Below are 22,064 nucleotides of genomic sequence, written 5' to 3' on the forward strand. Positions count from 1 at the left end.
TTCATATAATCCAATTTCGCTAGTGCACAGTGCAAATTCAGATTGTTAATATGAATTGTGTCTTGTTCGTTTCTGCATTTTTCCTTGTTTTAACCAAAATCAGCTGTTTGCATTTTTAACTTGGTCTGGGACCTTATTCTTGTAGTACCTCTCATAGAAGTGGAAGAATTGTGAGTTGTTGCATGATCTGAGCCTCATTTATTTCATATATACTGCCTTTTCACTGTTTGCATTTTACTTAATCTGGGTGCCTTAGCCTTGTCATATATATTACAATAGTGAGAGAACAGTGAATTGCTGCAGCATTTTTCTGCTTGCATTTTACTTTGTCTTGGGCCTTAGTTTTGTAGTATAATTCACAATAGTAAGAAAAATTGTGATTTTCTGCAGGATCTGAGTCTCATTCATTACATTTCTACTGCATTTTTTCTGCTTGTATTTTACTTGGCCTGGGGTCTCACTCTACTCTTGTAGTATCACTCAAAATATTGAAAGTGTTGTGAATTGCTGCAGGATCTGAATCTCATTTTGTTAAAATTCTATTGCATTTTTTCCTGTTTGCATTTTACTTAATGCGAGACCAAGGTTCCCATGCTATCACCCACAATAGTGAGACAATTGTGAACTGATGCAACATCTAAACCTTATATATACACTTACACAGCATTTTTACTGTTTGCTTGTTAGATTCCTCTCTAACTCATCTCCCATAACCTCACTGTGTAGCAGTGGTTTGCAGTGCCGTGTATAAAAGCAGGCATCAAAAATTGTAATTGTCCACATAAAACTTCCTCTGATATTTTCTCAATGTCTAGTTGAGTGTGGATCAGCTACTTTACCCTCTGAGAAGCATTACTCCAAGAGTTTTGTTTTTAGATCAATCCTAGACCTCTCCTCCCAGCACAACAACCCTAAACCCTGATTGCACCACCCCTTATAGATCACAAAAAAAAAGGATCCACACCCATGTTCGTGCAATTTCAAACTGTTTCTGTAGCCAGCCCAGTGGAAATGGGCATCTTCAGGCAATGTAGCAAATGTCTCATGTTTACTGACAACCACTTTATTCTTAAGCAGGGTGACACAGTATGGGAGAGATGTAGTTATACTATGTCTTTGAAGGCAAAGCTCTCACATACAGACACTGATATCTCCAAACAGGCTGTCAGTAACACACACACTACACCTACTATGGATCAGACACATAAACTCACATATGCTGAGGTTCTTAAATGCAAACTATCCGAACCTCAATGGCCTCCCATACACTGCCCTCATCAACCTCTCAAACACTCTATAAAGATAACACTCCCCAGGACACATGCAGTCACATTTCACAATGTGTCAACCTCTAAACCTTTAAGGCAAACCTTGACCTGGCAAAGGCATTTGACACAATACTGCACTCTGGTATTATAGATAAACTCACAAATTTAGGCATAATTCCTTGTGTCTCTGATGGTAACCAAATGTCTCACAGATAGGATACATGAAATTAGGGAGAGGGAATCCACCTCCACCAAGTTATTAGTGGTGTCCTATAGAGCTTGGTACTTGGACCTTTCCTGTTTGGAATATAATTCTCTGAAGTCAAGACAAATGTAGAGGGCCTTTGGCTGACCAAATCTGTTGATGACTGCAAGCGGAGTGCAATCACTGAATCTTCCAAAGATGTAGATATCCTCCAGGAAGGTCTAGCACAGACAAATAACTGGTGCCAGAATCATGGCCTAAAACTTAGTAAAGAAATGTATAACTCTACCACTTGGAAAGATGACTACCCCTGAAAATTGCAACATTGATGACACTTTCTTAAGAGTAGACCCGGTGATAATGGACTTGGTAATGCAGACTGACAGCAACTTGAATTTTGATCACTGTTTGTCTATGGTAGTGAGAAAGTCCTTCAACATACCACAACTTATAAGTAAGGTTATGCCATCCAGATCTAAGGAGATCATAGTTCCACTACACTCAGCCCTCATTAGATCAATAATCGAGTACAATGCACACTCTGGCATGTACTTGAGCAAGAATATGCAACAACTGCTGCAGCCAGAGAGGTTCTTCACTGAAAGAAAACAGGGTGTAAATAATGTGCCCTATGTGGAGGGCCAAAAAGTCCTGTCCCTGATCTTGATCTCCTGTAGACTACTAAATGGTGATATATGCCCCACCTACAAGGCATTCTTTGATCCAGCCCTGATGGATCTGCTAGACATTCACAAAAAAAGCAGCACTATAATTACCCAATCAAAGTATCTAAATCTTGTCTGTGATATAAGCAAAACATGTTGGAGGGATAATGAGCTAGCGCTAGCTCATTGTGCCTCAGTGTGTCTCTTGGTTGGATCCTGTTTTTTTCATTTTCAAAGTTGCTAGTTTGTGCTTTCCAGCTTGGTTTAATGTTGGAGGGATAGTTATAAGTCTCAGAGATTACACCTATTCTGGTACAGACTCCCCATTTAGGTGAAACAGATCTCTTCTCAAAACTTATTCAAATGCAGTTTGGATCAATAAAAGGAAATTACAAATCAACCCCTGGCTTGTCACCTGTGACCCTTATGGACAGGGGAAGTTTGCAGATGTCCTTAGTCATAGGCATGCACCAAAGCCATTCTAGCCTGTGAATATTGATAACTGGGGCATGAACGGCTAGTCTGAAAAAGGCTCTATAGCATTTCCTCTTGGTCAAAAGAGGTCATTATTCCCTTGTATTCATTCCTTATCAGGTTCATACTAGGCAGAAACCTTAAAGGAATAACCCAGATCCGCACAGAACTGGTTGTTAATGGCACCACATATACTAAACCCGCAGAAATAGCCAACCTGCTGGGTTCAGGTTCAGTGAAAACTTCTCCCCCTGTCCCCGACATATATCCCCTAAATCATCCCTCTACCTAGGATCTCCAAGGACCAGGTAATAAAAGCTCTTTCCAAAGCCAAAAAAACAGCCTCTATGGAACTGATAATATCCCAGGCTGCATTCTAAATGAATTAAAACAGGTAGTAACTGCACCACTGGGTACTCTTTTTAACCACAGTCTAAGTCCTGGTTTTGTACCTGCTGAATGGAAAACAGCAAGTGTCACCCCATTACATAAAGAAGACACCTCCACAGATCCTAGGAACTATAGGCCCATAAGCCTGACCAGAATAATCTGCAAACGTTATGGAAAGAATAATTATGGACTTCATCAACAAAGATGTAGGAGACCTCCAAACACTCAACCTGACCCAGTTTGGCTTCATTAAAGGGAGATCCTGCATCTTGAACTTGGTGGACTTTTTTGAGACAGTCACCAAAGCAAATCCATGCATATGGCCTACCTGGACCTGTCCAAGGCCTTTGACACTATTCACCATTCAGGCATCATTGATAAACTCACCCAGCTGGAGATCAACACATATATTGTCAGGTGGGTTGCAAACTGGATCACCAATAGAACCATACAGTCAAAAATAGGTGACTCTACCTCCACCAGCAAATGTGTACCCAGTGGTGTTCCACAGGGATCAGTGCTTGGCCCCTATTGTTTGGAATCTACTTCTTGGATATACAGACTAATACAAAAGGCCTATGACTGACAAAGTTTGCTGATGATTGCAAACTGGGTGCAGTCATTGAATACCCAAACAATGTCAACAGTCTACAAGAGGGACTTACACAGACAAACGACTGGTGCTAAATTAATGGGCTAAAACTCAATGCAAAAAAATGCATTATCATCCCCTTCAGCAAGTGCAACATTCCTGCACATTACTACATTAATAATGACACACTAAGCATGCAATCAGTGGTGAGAAATTTGGGCACACAGGTTGACAGCAACCTTTCCTTTGACCACCACATCTTTACAGTGGTAAGAATGGCTTTCTGCATTGCCCACCTCATAAGTAAGGGCATTGCATCCAGAATAAAAGACGTTATAACCTCCCTGTACTCCTCACTCATCAGGCCAATAATAGAGTACAATGCTACCTTTGGTATGTACCTTACCAGGCACATGCAGCAACTGGAAAGACCTCAAAGGTTTCTTAATAAGAAAATTCAGGGTCTTCAGCATGTCATACATTGACAAACTGGAATCACTGTCACTACACTCTGTATCTTATAGATTTCTCATAGGTGACCTCTGCCTTGCATATAAAGCAATTTCAGATTGGAAATGCAGCACATTTGTAAATCAAATGGTATAAGATGCACTCGCACTAAGAAACTCAACCTAGTATGTGACATCAACAGAACTTGCTGGAGATACAGATATGTCTCATGGGTCTATATTATCTAATCGACTGCTTAGCTTGTCGAACGCCTAAACATTGACAGCTAACGGTTGAAAACTTACAATCTCGAATGGCCAGGTAAGCAAATTCTTTCATCGGGAAAGAATTTGCTTAGCCATTATCAGGAATTTGCCCTTTCCCCAGTGTAGAGCGATCTCGGAGTTGGTATATTTAGTTAGGGGTGTGTGGGTGGCACAGCCCCCAAAGTGGAGTATGTGGGGGGTGAAGCTCCCCACTTTTTTGTTGCTTGGAAGTTTTTATATTAGTGTGGCATGGCCAAGAGAATTCTTTCCTGATGAAGGAATTCGCTTACCTGGCCATTCGAGATTGTAGGTTTTCGACCCTTAGCTGTCGACGTTTAGGCATTCGACACGCTAAGCAGTTGACTGGATAATATAGACCCTGCCTCACAGAGGTTACCTCTCCTCTGTAACAAACTTCCAGTTCAGGTGAAACAAAGCCCCTTGCTGACCTTATTTAAGTGTGATTTGGATGACTGGATGGGAAACCACAAATTCACCCCGGGAGTTTGACCAGGGTCCTTCTTGGACAGGGGGAGTAGTTGCTTAGTTCTGCTTAATACCTTCATATCCTTGGGAACAGTGCTTGTATTTAGCTAGGCTTATAAGAGCCCTAGGGCCATAAGCCTAGTAACCTCTTATGATCCTATGATTCTAGATGATGTACCCTTTTGTATGTGCCTCTTCAGACACCTGACTCAGCTTACACAACTCCACTGTCTTCTCACTATAAATATCAAGTATGAGCTGCCTGTATTACCCAACGTGTCTAAAATCCTTATCTCTGTTTTCTGTCTCCTAGTGACTTGCATAGGCAATTATACCTGACATACAACGTTGTAATTTACCCAATCTTCTTTGATCTAATACATATCTGCAAAGCTGATAGTAAAACAAATACAACATCAAGAGACCTAAATCTATATTGCAACATACACAGATCTTGCTGGTCTGACAAATGCCTCTCTCAAATAATACCCCACCTCTGGAACAAACTTCTTTTTTTTGTAAAGCAAAACACATTCCTCATTATCTTCAATTTTAACTTAGAAGAATTGATAAAAATTGCAACTGTACCCTAGGAATAGCTCCATTCCCCCATCCTTTGTAGACAGGGAAGTGATTAATTGGGTACACTGCTGGGCCTGCAGTAGTTAAAATTCAAAAGGCTTAAATGGTCTATTGTCTAGTAGTAGCCTATGAACCTCTGATAATTGAAAAGACTCTTTGAAATACAGAAGGTGCACATACAAATGGGGATTAGTGGAGTGCAATAAAGCTCATGACAACTTACTGCAGTTTTTGTTTTGTGTTCTGGTAACTAAATAAATTTCCTGAATAACCAAAGTAATTTTTGAATCTAGGAGGAGACAGAGGTAATGTGAACCACCAAAGGTTTTACATTTCAGTTACTTGAACTTTTGGATGGCATGAGCTGTGTGTCAGAAACTAGATGAAGCTCTCATGTAGTTCACAAGTGTGAGAAGATACATTGCAAAACCTGAAAATGATCATATCATCTCTGCACAGGTCCAGTGGAAAGGATTATATCATCTCTGCATTCTAGTGTATCTTATATCAATGAGCAAGCACATTAATCCTCCTTTATTCTGTAGTTTTTGTATTGTAGGAAAAAACAAAATGTGAGTAATCCAAATCAATCAATATCCAGGAAGGACCAAGTATCGTTACTCTGCTTTCACTTGCAAAATGAGTACTTAATGACCAAATGTCCCGTCATCTCAATTAAGAAATAATTTTGCTTGGAGGGCATATCCAATTAAGCTGTATAGATTAAAGTCTATTTTTGAGTCCTGTGAAAAACAATAGAATAGTTGGATATGGAAATGTTTTAGTAGTGTGTGCGTACTTGAGGAGTATTAATGTATATCTGATCTGGGTGTTATGGCTTTTTTTGATATGGTATGCAATTTTTGAAATGTTGTCAAAAGATATATGTAATTCAATGGCTTTTACTGCATTTACAAGTTGATACACAGTAACTCTGAAATGGGGATATACATGGGAGGGTGCTAAGCATTTTTAAAGCCTTTTAGAATGCCAAGTTGATGATCACAAGGCATTCATTAGCTAAGGTAGTTGTTTAGAAAGTTAGATAAAAGGGCTAGTTTGATGCATTTGTGACTGAATGCTGTTTTACATTGTAATGGTAGACATATGAATAAAGTTTAATTTAAATTCTAGTTTTTAAAACTGGGTGAAAAATAATAACCAAAGTTATGAACGTGTTTACTATATCAAAACAAATAATTAAAATAGGCAGCTTTTGACTTCAATACTTCAGTACAGTCTTTTTTTTTTTTACACAGCAGCCACATCAAATATCACAAATTTCCTACCATAGTACATTCCATTCCATCAACCACATTTATTACATTAACAAATGCTTGTTATAAAAATATCATGTCTCAGAGTTTCTGGGTGTACATAAATTTCCCTGGTGATTTCCCAGAAAAAATTACCAAGAAAATTAATGCATGCCAAGCAATAATGAAACACATAAGAAAGTATCCTCAGATACTCCTGTTATTGACATTAAATAACCCATCAACCTCTCAGAAATTATATTTATAATAGCTGTTAAGTACTTCAAAGTAACAGCATAACCAGAACAGCATGAAATATAATAAGCAGTAAGACTAACAAATGGCTACGCATTCAGGCTAGCATCAAGACAAGAACAAACATCATGGAAAAATGCAAGAAATTCTATAAATGCTATCCCCATATGCATTACATGGCTTCTTAATCCATTGCAAAACATGCATGTGATGCACAGAGTTGTTTTCTGGAGGGAAATCTGGCAGACACTGCAAGAAACAATGAGTCATGAGAAAGGCACATTAAACTAGATTGTAGACATGCCAACAGGGCAACATTTCTCAAACACAGATCACACTCCCTGTATCTTCACTATTTAGTTATTTATAGCCAGTTAAAGGAAACACACGTGGATGTTGTTAGACAGTGCAGCCTAAGACATGCAGGCACACAGACACACACACACACACACACACACACACACACACACACACACACACACACACACACACACACTAGAGGACATGATGTAGCAGACATAAAAAATAAGGATCTAATTCTTTATGGACTGAAATGAAGCAGCATTTTTTATAAGAAATCATGATCGAAAATCTGTACTCTTTCTATGCTGCCAAGTTCCTCTTAGCACTTAACTTTTAGCCATCCTTTTTTACTTAATTTGTAGCTATAAATGTCGGCCCTCCACCAGATTCTTATCTTTTCGGTGAACTAATTCTGTCACACCTCTGGCTATTCCCATCTGTCAGATTATTATCCCAAGCATTTCTGCTTACAGCAGTTCTTTTTATGTCTTGGATATGAAATCACAGTTCTAGCCATTTTTAACACTTATGTATCTTCTTTTTAAATTAAATTTATTTGTTGACCTGGTAAATTAACTTGTCTTTTTCTGATATTTTGGAGCCGTGATATGGGTCATAAGGGCTGGGATAATGAAAACTATATGAACTTTACAAAGTTGCCAGTCAGCTGATATAATTTTTGGAGAAAACAAGGATATATGAACAAAATCCATGTAAACACGGGGGAACCATGCAGACTCTACAGTCACCCAAGATCAGAATAGAGCTTCCTAACATAGCAAGTGATCTACGAGGCTGTCCAGTCTATCAGTTTTATTTCTCCTTCACAACCATCCTTTTGTTCGCACATTCTTTTTCCTTATGCATTAATGGCTACATTTTGCATATTGTCTTTTACTGGCTGTACGTTCTGGGTTTACTTCAAAAGCAAATATCACATATGAGTGACAACAGTATCAAACCTTACAGGCAATTTACTTGTTCCTGTTTCATGCAGATTGCAATTTTGATTATGGTGTACATAACTGGAATTTGAGTAGTGGGCATGGTATTTTAAGAACTGACCTAAGGATAGAAATGAGTGACAAATGTCTGTCTTACTTCATTGGGACGGAATGTAATTGTCCATAGCAGGACCATCTTCTGGTGGGGGAGGGACTAGTAGTGTACTCCCATGGATGCAAGTGAGGAAGGCAGTATGCTGTAAGGTAGCCAATAAGTGTGTAGAAGTGCCATTGGGATTGGTGTATGAAAACACTGTATTTCCAGTATACAGAAGTGTCCTAGGCAATAAAAGCAAAAGTGAAAAATCCTCATCAGTTACATTTAACAGCCACCTGGGGCTCAAATCTCACCCCACCACACTCCCAGTCCAATGGTAAATGCGGCCTCTGAAAATACTGATCTCCCCTAGAAAAGGAAACCTCCTCGCCGGGTGCTATGGAGTGCTACACTGAGTTAGTCAGGTGGAATGATTAGATAAAGATGGTCCAGTGTAACTGTGAAATTAAGTAGAGCAAAAAAGAAAATGGAACGTCAGTCTGTGTGATAACATGATGTATGGGCTGTGTCATCTCTGTGTATGGACATTTGCTAGGCCAAATGTTGAACTATGCTAAATGCTAATGCAAATACGTGTCACTGATACATATAAGAGGTGAAGTAGAGGGCACTGGTGCTGATGTGTTGCAGACATGAATAAATATAACCCTTTAGCTCAGAAACAAGTGTAAATCAATGCTTTGCTTAAAATATAAAACTCTCGTGGAAGGAATATTTTCATTCCTAAGGAAGAAAACATTAAAAGCATTACTGTTAAGAGTGAAAAGAAACCAAAAAGCCTCAGATATGCCTTAGTTACTGTTTCTGCTGTCAGACATGCAGTATTACAAATGGCATCCAAGAAATACAGGAACTGTTTATTGAGCAAATAAGAAATATTTGTAATGAAAAGATTCATTATCAGGTACTGAATCAAAATTTACTTTCTGCTCTGACATACTAAATTCTTATAGGAAAATAGCAATAATACTAGTTATAATTTTGATGGAAGCATCTGATTTAAGACCACAACTTCAGGAAGTGTTATTTTTATTGTTAATTTTAGCATTTAATTTCAAATATCAACAGAAAGTACATAAACTAATTTTCCATTTATTCCTGTCCATTTTTATCAATGGGAGTTCTAAGGCTGATTCAGAAGAAGAAGATGAAGAGCTAACCGATATCTTCCTCAAAAGTGATTCCATACCAGACTAAGCCACATGTGACTCACATAAACTGCAAGCTTGGAACAGCACTACCTGCATACATTCATTGGGAGCACAATGGATCACTACTGTCCATGCCTGCCTCCACAGTCTTGCCTGTTCAAATTAGCTGTCTTCGACCACCATAAGAATCTAAGTGACTCGGTCACAGTTCCATGTCCCTTCCTAAAGACAATTGCCCCCCCCACAAACATATTACCATTTCTGGATATATGATGTAATGCAAACTGGATAAAGCCCTGTTAATGTATAACAAATGTGTTTCTAACATTGAACTTTATTGCTAAGGTACAAGTTGGTATGCTTCGTCTTTTTTAATGGGGGAGTCATTCATGTCATGAACTATAGGGTTAGATAATAAGATTACTTGATAGCGTTCAACAGAGAATTCTCTGAGGTGGGATAAAGACCCCTTTGGCAAGTGAAAATCACCTCTTCTCAACTAAAAGAATGACTCCAGCCAGATGGAGACACTCACTTCTGTCTTTACCCAGTACTTCGATGGATGGACATGGCTGTGGTGAATACGTATTTTAACAAGAGGGAGGAGCATAGGTAACATACAAGAGTGGCGGAAGATGCACACAGGTGGATTATATCTTATGTAGAAGGGTCAGTCTGAAGGAGAGTGGAGACTGTAAAGTGGTGGCAGGGGAAAGTGTAGTTAGGCAGCATAGGATGGTGGTTTCTAGGATGACATTGGTGATCAAGAAGAGGAGGAGGAGTGTGAGGGCAGCACCAAGGATCAAATGGTGGAAACTGAAAAAGGGTAATTGTGAGGTGGAGTTCAGGGAAGAGTTAAGACAGGCACTGGGTGGCAGTAAAGAGTTTCCAAATAGCTGGGTAACTTCAGCAGAGCTAGCAAGGGAGATGGCTAGAAAGGTGCTTGGTATGACATCTGGATAGAGGAAGGACGACAAGGAGACATGGTGGTGGAATGAGGAAGTCCAGGAAAGTATACAGTGAAAGAGGTTGGCAAAGAAGAAGTGGGATTGTCAGAGAGATGAAGAAAGTAGACAGGAGTATAAGGAGATGGGGTGCATGGCAAAGAGAGAGGTGGTGAAGGCTAAGGATAAGGCATATGAAGAGTTGTATGAAAGGTTGGACACTATGGAGGGAGAAAAGGACCTGTACCGATTGGCTAGACAGAGGGACAGAGCTAGTAAAGATGTGCAGCAGGTTAGGGTGATAAAGGATAATGAGGGAAACGTACTCACAAGCGAGGAGAGTGTGTTGAGCAGATGGAAAGAGTACTTTGAGGGGTTTATGAATGAAGAGAATGAAAGGGAGAGAAGGTTGGATGATGTGGGGATAGTGAATCATGAAGTACAATGGATTAGCAAGGAGGATGTAAGGATAGCTATGAAGAGGATGAAGAATGGAAATGCTGTTGGTCCAGATGACATACCTATGGAAGCATGGAGGTGTTTAGGTGAAATGGCAGTGGAGTTTTTAACTAGATTGTTTAATGAAATCTTGGAAAGTGAGAGGATGCCTGAGGAATGGAGAAAAAGTGTTTTGTTGCCGATTTTTAAGAATAAGGGTGATGTGCAGAGCTGTAGTAACTACAGAGGAATTAAACTGATCAGTCACAGCATGAAGTTATGGGAAAGAGTAGTGGAAGATAGGTTAAGAAGGGAGGTGATGATCAGCAGTATGGTTTCATGCCAGGAAAGAGCACTACAGATGTGATGTTTGCTCTGTGAGTGTTGATGGAGAAGTAAAAAAAGGTCAGAAGGAGTTGCATTGTGTCTTTGTGGACTTGGAGAAAGCATATGACAGGATGCCTAGAGAGGAGTTGTGGTATTGTATGAGGAAGTCGGGAGTGTCAGGGAAGTATGTAAGAGTGGTACAGGATATGAACAAGGGTAGTGTGACAGCAGTGAGGTCTGCGGTGGGAGTGATGGATGTGTTTAAGGTGGAGGTGGGATTACATCAAAGATCAGCTCTGAGCCCTTTCTTATTTGCAATGGTGATGGACAGGTTGACAGACGAGATCAGACAGGAGTCCCCGTGGACTATGACATTTGCAGATGAAATTATGATCTGTAGTGAGAGTAGGGAACATGAGGAGCAGACCCTGGAGAGGTGGAAATATGCTCTAGAGAGAAGAGGAATGAAGGTCAGCAGGACTAAGACAGAATATATGTGTGTGAATGAGAGGAAGGATAGAGGAATGGTGAGGATGCAGGGAGTAGAGGTGGCAAAGGTGGATGAGTTTAAATACTTGGGATCAACAGTTCAGAGTAATGGTGAGTGTGGAAGAGAGGTGAAGAAGAGAGTACAGGCAGGATGGAGTGGGCGGAGAAGAGTGTCAGGAGTGATTTGTGATAGACGAGTACCAGTAAGAGTGAAAGGGAAGGTCTACAAAAGGGTAGTGAGACCAGCTATGTTATATGGGTTGGAGACAGTGGCAGTGACAAAAAGGCAGGAGTCAGAGCTTGACGTGGCAGAATTGAAGATGTTAAGATTTGCACTGGGTGTGACAAGGATGGATAGGATTAGGAATAAGTATATTAGAGGGTCATCCCAGGTTGGAAGGTTTGGAGACAAAGCCAGGGAGGCAAGATTACATTGGTTTGGACATGTGCTGAGGAGGGATGCAGAGTATATTGGGAAAAAGATGCTAAGGATGAAGCTACTAGGTAACAGGAAAAGAGGAAGGCCTAAGATAAGGTTTATGGATGTGGTGAGAGAGGACATGCAGGTGGTTGGTGTGACAGAGCAAGATGCAGAGGACAGGAAGAAATGGACACAGATGATCCGCTGTGGCGACCCCTAACGGGAGCAGCTGAAAGAAGAAGAAAAAGGCCAACACCCCTCCTAACACTAAGAGATAACTGCTCATTAAAATGCTTTTCCAGATAACACACCTCAGTTATCAAATCTTCTTAGGAATGCACACAAAAACAAATCAAGCCAAACAAATACTCATAAATTATCCTGTAGTTGATAAATGTAGGTTAGCAAGCTTCAGAGAAAAATTGCTTTGCAACCATGCATAATAACTTAATATAAATGAAGAGCAGGTGGAAAAGTAGCACAGTGAGTTGTGTTATCTCCTCACAACAAGAGGTCCTCTTGTTCTATTCTAGGTTGTGGTGTCTTCTGTCTGCAGTCTGTATGTCCTCCCTCTGTCCACTTGGGTTGTCCCTGGAGGTTCCTGTTTCCTCCTACATTCCAAAGACATACAGTAGGTTGACTGGATACTCTAAACTAGTCATAGGTGTGTGTGTGTGTGTGTGTGTGTGTGTGTGTGTGTGTGTGTGTGTGTGTGTGTGTGTGTGTGTGTGTGTGTGTGTGTGTGTGTGTGTGTGTGTGTGTGTGTGTGTGTGTGTGTGTGTGTGTGTGTGTGTGTGTGTGTGTGTGTGTGTGTGTGTGTGTGTGTGTGTGTGTGTGTGTGTGTGTGTGTGTGTGTGTGTGTTTGTGTGTGTGGTCCAGACACAGGGCTAACAACCTTATCCCATAAAAGACCAGAATTTATTACAGAAACGGCAAGAAGGACCTTTGCCCCTAAACTTAAATAAACTGGAATAAACCCTATGTCACCCACTTGATTGTTGATGCAGGAAATAAAAATATAGGAAGTTTCCTCCACAAAGAAACCAGTCACCAGTGGCATCCTCCAAGGTTCTGTGTTGGGACCTCTTCTGTTTGGCATCTACTTCTCAGCTCTGGTTTGACTGCAACCTAGAAGTAGTCAGTAATGTCCAAATGACTTAACAATCTTGCAGAAAGGTTTGTCACAAACAAATAACTGATGGCAAAATCATGGACCTAACTAAATGCCAAATAATGCAATATCGCATCCTCTGGGAATTCTCTACAGAGGGGAATTACCACATCGACAGTAAAGAGGTGACCCAGTTGTTTGGGATTTGGGAACTTATATGGACATAGACCTAATGTTCAAGCAACATGTTTCCATTGTCGTAATAAAGTCCTTCTGTATTTCACAGCTTATAAACAAAGAGGTTGTATCTAGATCTAAGGATGTCATTGCCCTCATTAGGCCAATCATTGAGTATAATGCCCTACTTATATCTGTTGAGGCAAATGCAGCAATTGGAACACCCACAAGAGATACATTACTAAAAGGATACAAGGCTAAAATTAAATGTCTTACATGGATCAACTTAAAGCCCTTGTTATCCTACACACTGCTAAGTGGAGACCTTTTTTCTGGCATACGATGCATCCTCCAACCCAATACCAATGGATTTACTGCACATCAGCAAGTCAAACAGCATCAGAAATACTCTGTCTAGGGAATTAAACCTTTTTGGCAATATTGACGGAGTAGCTTGGAGAGACAAGTATATTTCGTAGATGATACTACTGCTTTGCAACATCCTCCTCCACATAAAAAAAGTTCATCCCTGTCCATACTCAACTTGGATCTATGGATGGGAAACAGAAAACTTACCCAGGACTGCCAACTGTACTACTAATGGACAGAAGCAGCACCTAAATGATTTATCCCATGCATGTGTCCCCTCAAATTATTAATGGTATGATCCTAGCTATTTTCACTAGGGGTAATATATAATTATCAGCCATGAGATGGGTAAATCTAATCTAACACCAAATGTGATAGGTTAATTCAGTCACTAAAAGGGAAATTGGCTAAGCTTAAAATGGCCAACAGGGGCAACTATATTAATACTTACCTATGAACCTATAAACCTATGTGCTGGTTGAAGCCATTACGAGCAGAAGTGACAAGAAGAGAGAGAGAGACAGACAGAGATAAAAGAAAACATAAACAGTGGAAGTGCTTATGTTAAGTCTTCATTAACTATTTCATGGAAGAGAGAGTATAAGAAGGTAGAGAACATTACTTGTATACATGGCATTGTCCTAACTGTATAATGTCAATTTATTTATTTGTTTATTTGTCCTTTGATAACCAGGAAAGTCCAGCTGAACCCATTGCCCATTTTCAGTGCAGACCCAGGGAGCAAAGCTCCTCTTTAGTTTCAAAAACATTTAAATAGTAGTTGAGTAATTATATGCAAGGGGAGAAAAACCCTGCAACAGATTAAATAGTTTGCAATGAGTTGAGGAGAAAGGCTCCACAACAACATTTTAAAATAGCTGATTAGTAATTATATACAAGGGGAGAAAACACAAACAAATTGAAATACATTTACAGAAATATTTCTAGGATAAATTGAGATCAAGAATACAACAAGTAACAAGACACTGCAGAAGTGGATAGCCGATGTCAAGTAAACTAATACATAGTTATTCAAAACTATGGGCTAGGCTTGTAAAGGCTCCAGGGCCATTAGCCTAGCACACACCTATGAATCTATGAACCTAAAATACTGACTATATTTCTAATAATGAATGGAGGTGAGAAATAATAGAGTATTCTGCTGCCAAAATAGGCAAGAGGAATAGAATGAGATGAGGAGTAATAAGGAAGTAAACTTAAGGACATGGAGAGAGAGTTGATTTTTACTACAAAGATGAGAATGTTATGGAAGAGCACAAGGAATGAAAATAAATAGTAGCAGGGGTTGGCTGAAGAGGTAGAAAAGCATATATCAGTAATATGGTATCATTAAAGGGAGAGCTTCTTTTGATGTCGGACCATTACTATCTGTTACTATATAGAAGTCTTAGAGAATTTAGAGTGAGAAAGGTATAGTTATAGAAGCAGATGGTCATGCGTTTGTTTTGAGGGTTGTGCATGTATAGTTCCAGGTGTCAGACAGATTTTTTTTTTAGATTGGTCTTCAAATTGGAAAGGTTGCTAGTATGTTTAAGGGATAAGGGGATAGAGTTCCAGAAGTGGGCTACGCAGCTGGAATAGAGAGAGATTCCTGTTGACAGGTGTAATTTGTAGGTAGTGAGGAACATTTTGTTTTTAGATTGAAGTGGCCCAGCAGGGTTGTATGTGTGCAATAAGTCTAGTAGGGGTTTGCTTTGTTCTGGTCTGTATATTAATTTGTGGACTAGGAGTAGATGGGTGCAAGTGAGTTGCTTGGGTAATGCAAACCAATCAAGCTGTGTTAGGGTTAAGCTCATAATATAAAAAGTGAAACTATCTGTTAAAATTGCTAACATGTCAGACTGATGGAAAAAGGAAAACTTTCTATATTCTGAATGTCATATAATAACAAAGCATCCATTCATACTTTATGGAGTACTCACTTTATGGACCCTCCCCAATATGAAATTCTTATGAATAGAAACTGAGAGACTGTGTTCATCACTGTAAATAGTAAGCTAATTTACTGTGTTTATACAACATCTTTTATAGATCAAGGGTCATGCTGTCATTATAACAAGTGTATCAGGGTATCTTCCCTTTCCTGTCAACTCCAGATCAGATATAATGCATATGTGCACTGCACACTGGCTTTACCACTGCATGCCTTAAGTTGCCACAAATAAATTAGCTATTTCATTGATATCAGTTGAAAGTTAAATGAGACATCCATGGTCCTCTTTGCCCAATTTGAAAAGCAACGAATAACAGATTGCCCACATGCCAATGGGTTATGGAACTTAACAAACTAAGAAGCCTTATAGTGAGACCCACCAAAGGGATTTATGAATGAGATGCCTGCAAAATGACTTTTAACTTTCCCAAAAATAATCTCTAGTATACCACTTTATGCAAGAAATCTAGAAAAAAAAAACTAAAATTGTTGAGAGACAAAGGTCCAAAAATAAGGACAGATTTTAAACATTGTACTTATAAACTTAGAAAGCTGCCAAAATACTAGGATTTACGTTAGCATGTATTTTCTGAAGGATATGAAGTCTGAAACTCAAATGCTTATCATTATTCAGTGACTTCAATTCTCAGTGATTTACCAGAAAACTACCACTTTTATGATGAAGAGACCTAAAATATGAGGCATAAATCTGGACATTCTGCAAAAACCTGGACATTTGAGAGGTATGATCCATAGGAATAAGGTACTGTGTATGCATTACCATGGCTGGATGTTTTACCATTAGCCAATGAGAATGCTGACAGTACTGGCTAGTTAAACCCAGCAAGCAGGGTATTGACACAAAGTTTAATCAGATTAAACTGTGACCCTATTAGATCAAATCAATGTACTCAGTATCAAACAACCTACCAGAAACTAACCCTCTCAATGTTTTTAGTGTGATCCACTGCATCACCTTTGGTCTAAAATGCAAATGGCATTTACAATGAGTGTACTTCAACTGACCATTGCGAAAGAAACTCAAGTAAGTCATTTTTTCCTCTTAGAAGATGAAGCATGACCCCAGGATATAAACATTTCATGCTCTGTTGAGTGTACACAGAATGTTTATTTATAGTTTTTATAGTGTTTAAGTGATGGCTGGTATGTGACAGAGTCCATGCCCCTCAAAACAGCCTTTCCCTTAGGCCATATGGTTATCAGACTATAATCCATTCTACCAAGGCAGACCACTTTATAGTAAGTAATGACAAAATGAGTTGAGTTGAATTTTAGGGTATATAAATCTGCAAAAGTGGTAAGTAATTAGAAAACATGATGAAAACAAATTACCTGAACATATCCTATTCATATTTTACTCAATGTAGGGTAAATTAAATCTTTTTATGGATCTTTGTAATACTTGATTCTAGTTGATTATTGTAATTCAAAGACCCTTATGATGACAGATGAGTCTGCATGCCTGCTAAGACTTGTAATGCAGTGGAATAATATTGCTGAAATTGTAAGACTTCGACAATTCCTGTAAAATAAAATAATCATAACTGTTTTGCTAAGTAGTATTAAGTAAAAAATGAACAAGAAGTCAATGTATTCCCAATATATTTCAAGTAAATATAGATGTTTCTTTACTTTAAATACAACAAAGAAAAAAGAAAGGGGTTAAGGCACAAGAAAATAAAAAAAATGAAAAACAGTTGCAAGCATAAAGGACAAAAATGTAAAATAAGAAGAAATTATCTATCCTTGCTGCTTCAAAATTGAAATAAAAGTGAAACTGTGTCCTTTTAAACATAATATTTTAGCAATAAACCTGCAAATTCCTTAGCAGATGACTTCCCACTGATAGTATCCCATATTTAGGGGTTGGCATAACAGTTAAGTTCTTTACCTCACAGATACAAGGTACAGGTTTTAATTCTAACGTCTGCTTATTGGCTAGACTTTTAACAGTCTTCAGAAACATAGCCTAGTATTTACATATGAACACAGCCTCATCAGCAACTAATTAGCCACAGACTTTTTCCCTGAAGCATGGCAGCTCGTACCGAATACAGGAACCAAATTAATCAAAATCTGACCTAGAGGATGCACATCAGAAAGTTTGCCAGAGTAGCAAATGGCCAAGGACTGTTTGTGTTAGCTCACTAGTGCAATCAAACAGGACAATGAAAGGTGGGCTACATTTAAAGAAGTGTTCAGGTCTTGCCTTTCTGCTGCTTTTTTACTTGTACTATTATCCTAACCAAGGACTTAATATATTCAGCCCAGTATCCAGAAAAAAGGAATGAAATGCTTTTTTTGAATTGTCAAGAATTCATTAATTTTACAGCTTACTGAGATTGTATGAATTTTATAATATACTGATAGTGGCAACTCCTAACTGAGAAAAGCTGAAAGAAGAAGAAGAAGAAGATGGATATAAATCCAGCCACCCATCCACAACCCCATTTTCACATTTTTGCACATGGGGTTGGGGTGTCACTTCAACAGTCACAATCATCTAGAGCCAAGGTTTCCTACCCCTGGGCTGCTTAGCCGTGTCTCTGTAGTTCTTCCACACCACGCACTCACATACCTCTCAATATCTTAGTTCAAGGAAGCTAGACAAAGCCAAAGATAATAGAAGAAAAAGGCCCAAAAATAGGTATAAATTTTAAATATTGCTCATGCAAACATAAAAAGTTGATAGAATTAAAGGTTTTGCATTAGCATGCATTTTCAGAAGGATATAAAGTCTGAAATTCAAATGTCTGTTATTATTTAATGACTTCCGTCTTCAATGATTCACCAGAAAACCAGAGATTTTGTGAGAAACAGAGCAAAAATAGCAGTAATAAATCTGGACATTCGGCAGAATTCTGAACAGTTAAGATGTATTCACACTTACATTTATGGTCAATTTAGAGTGTCCAATACACTTACTACATGTCTTTGGATTGCAAGAGGAAACCCATGCAATCACAAGTAGGACATGTAGACTTCGCACAGAAGTCACCTCAGCCAAGAATTAAACCAGGAAACCTCTTGATGTGAGGTGACAACACTATCCTCTGTGACACTACACTGTCATGTATATATAGGTCTACTTCACATAATCAAACATCCAAATGTTCAACTTTCATATGGCCGAGACCATATGATCAAACATTTGAATGTTCGACAATGTGAAAAAAAATAAACAGACAAAAAAAAAAAATTAAACAGTGCTAACAGGGGGGCAAGCCCCCCCTGCACCTCACCACCCTGCTATTTAAATATACCAACTCCAAGATCACACTGCATTGTGGTAAAGGGAAACCTTCGTGTTCCGTGCTCTTTGGAGATCCCCATTCAGACCATTCAAACTTTTAAAAGTTTGATCATATGGTCTCGGTCATATGAAAGTCGAGCTTTTAAAAGTTCGACCATCTGAAGGGGACCCATATATATATATATATATATATATATATATATATATATATATATATATATATATATACTGTATAGCTATATATAGAGATATAGACAGAGAGATAGAGAGATATTTGTATCCACTTGTTAACAGGCTAAACCAAGTGAAAGCCCACAATCTAGTTAAGTGACTTGCTCAGAGTTACACACTAGGCAAATGGTGGCAGAAGGAATCATACCCTATATCCTTGGCTATAAGAAGCAGCCCGTTAACAATTCAGAACCTTAAGCCTCTGCATTAACTGTAAGACTTCATTTTGTGAGCATGCTATCAAAACAGTGAACCAGGCAATCACTGACGGGATCCTTTTATCAAAAATAAAGACTCAACCAGCTTTGCCACAGTAGAATAAAGACATTCTTATCAAGTAAATAAAATTATTGCCTTATCTGCACTGCATACAGTTTGATTGGATTTTCAGAATTAGAAAGAAATGATCGGTCTGTGTTGCTGACAGTCTTGCAAGATTTTCACAATAAACTTTTCTCAAACTGACCAGTCACAATACTAGATTAAATAAGGGGATACTAAAGGCTCAGTCATTTAGGACTGCCCACATTCCTACAGCCTCCTATCAACAGTTTCCCTGAGATTTAATCAGACAAGAGCCACTCAGATTCCTGAGTGTTTAAACAGTTAAGAGCCATTCTGATCTTGCATCTTGTCATACTAAGGACCATTTAACCAAACGTAATGGCCCTGTAATAGAGATATAACTAAATTCATCAAAGTCTGAACATGGAATACTGTGTTAGTGTTTTTAATGCAGGAATACATTATTAGAAAGCTGTATCATGATAGTTTTAATTTTATTTGCTGTACCATATTTCCTTGCCCAGGCTGCTTTACTACTGAGTTGAAATGTATATTAATAAACTGTATGACAAGGGCAAATAGCTGCCCTAAGCACTGCTAAACTGTTATATGTTAGGCCATCATCTATTTTAATTGCCCCATCTGCCTCATATTTGCTTGCCTGCTCTTTTGTATGTTTGGTTTGTGAATAATATGCTATGCCAGACTTGTTCTCCATCCTCTGATTACATTAATAAGCTGCTGTTACAAATGCTAAGACATCCAGTTGCTATCACATTTTATCTGCTTCTTGTTCTGACCGCATTAAGCTGCTGTTACAAATCCTTTTAGTTTGTTCTTTTCTATCTTTATTAATATGTTGATGTAAATTGTTGAGACTTCCTGTTTCTGTATTTGTCACATGGATGCACATCAGACAGTTTGCTAGAACAGGAAGTACAAGCAAAGGGACTGTCTGCTTGTGGGCCACTTGCAGACAAGTGTCAGCTCACGAACGCAAGTAAACAAGGCAGTGAAGTTGTGGGCTACATCAATAACAAGTGTATAGTTCTTGCCTTTGTGTTGCTGTACATTTCTTATTTATTTTTTTCCCAACCCAGCCTCATACATAACTGGATATGAGTTTTGTCACTTGATGGACACATTCTTACTGTATTCAGTCCTAATAACACTACACCTCTGAGGGGCAAATGAATCAGTTTGGGGATTACATTCTCAGCTGTAGAAGTGCGTGTGTGTGTGTTCCAGCTACTGGGACTTAAGGCAGGCAGTATACTGTTTCCATCAGACTGTTTTAACTTATTTTATTCTAATACTGATGCTAATAATGCAAAGATTTTGAATAATAGAAATGAATCCATTAAAGAAGCAAAGTTTTGTGGTTTGGCAGCTGGATCAGGCTGACTTTCATCGATTACATGGATGGCTACATGAAAAAAAACTTAAGACACTCCATTTAAATCAACATTTACGTCATTTGTGTACGTGGTCATTTGTTTTATTTATCTAAATAAACTCTGGTTTTATTTGGACCTGTGGATTATTGCCTGTACCAAGGAAGTATTGGTGATTGAATATACGGAGGAGAGCCTTTATTGATGCTGGATTAGACGCATTGGTGTTTGAGCAGTTGTTTCTACTGAATCATATTGCATTGCATCATAACTGACCAAGTTTGAGTGAAATCATATTTGACTGATTTATGATTGAATGAAAATTGTAAAGTAAAGAAGCAGTGATTCACTCTATGTTTTTCACTTTTTGCAACTCTTGCATAACTGTGGATTCAGTATATTTAAGCAAAGAGGGTGAGGGGTGCGGGTGGGCTTGCCGGTGGGCTTGCCCCCTACAAAAACAATTTTTAAGATATGTTGTTGTTATAAAGTTTCTGTAAAATGTGTTAGTTCATCAGCAAAGATTCACTGTGCGAGGCTTTTTTTTCTTCTCTACTGTTGTATAACTGTGCAGTTAGAATATTTAGATAAAGGGGATGTTGGGGGTGTGGGTGCAAAATGGCTTGTCCCTTGCGAAAAACAAGTTTTTTTAAGCTATGTTTGGTGTAGTGAAGTAATTCAATCAAATGTGATTGTATAAAATAAGTTTTCAGTCAATTTTAAGTCATTTGTGATTAAGTGAAGTGTGATTCAGTCAAGATGACTACGTTTGAGAACAACTTTTTCATACACATCTCTAACTCTAAGAATCTTGGTATTTAGATGCTCTGAACAGTAATTTTAAACATCATGCTAGTAAGGTTCTGGCAAATGTTTAATAACAACTGAAGGTGAGCTACAAGCTTGCTAACTTTCCTGATTCTTGAAGCTTAGTTGTGGCATAATGGATAAGGTGTTTACCTTATACACACAAGGTCCATGGTTTGATGGTCACCTTTGGGAAGCATGGCTAGGCTTCAAAAGCCCCCTGGGATCATTAGCCTATTAATCACCCATGAACCTAAGTGTACAACTGGGAGAAATGTGTTACTGCTAAGAATGGAGTATGTCCTGTTCATAGTAGTGCTACACTCCTCCCATATTACTCAGGTTCTGTCATAAACCAAATAAGTCATTTTATTTTATTCTTGCACAATAGGAAACATTACTGCTGTTTTTTGTTGTTTGTCTTTCGGCTTTTTCCCG

This window comes from Protopterus annectens, chromosome 2.part0, assembly GCF_019279795.1.
Source record: "Protopterus annectens isolate FY-2018-M chromosome 2.part0, PAN1.0, whole genome shotgun sequence".
In the NCBI taxonomy this organism is placed as follows: domain Eukaryota; kingdom Metazoa; phylum Chordata; order Ceratodontiformes; family Protopteridae; genus Protopterus; species Protopterus annectens.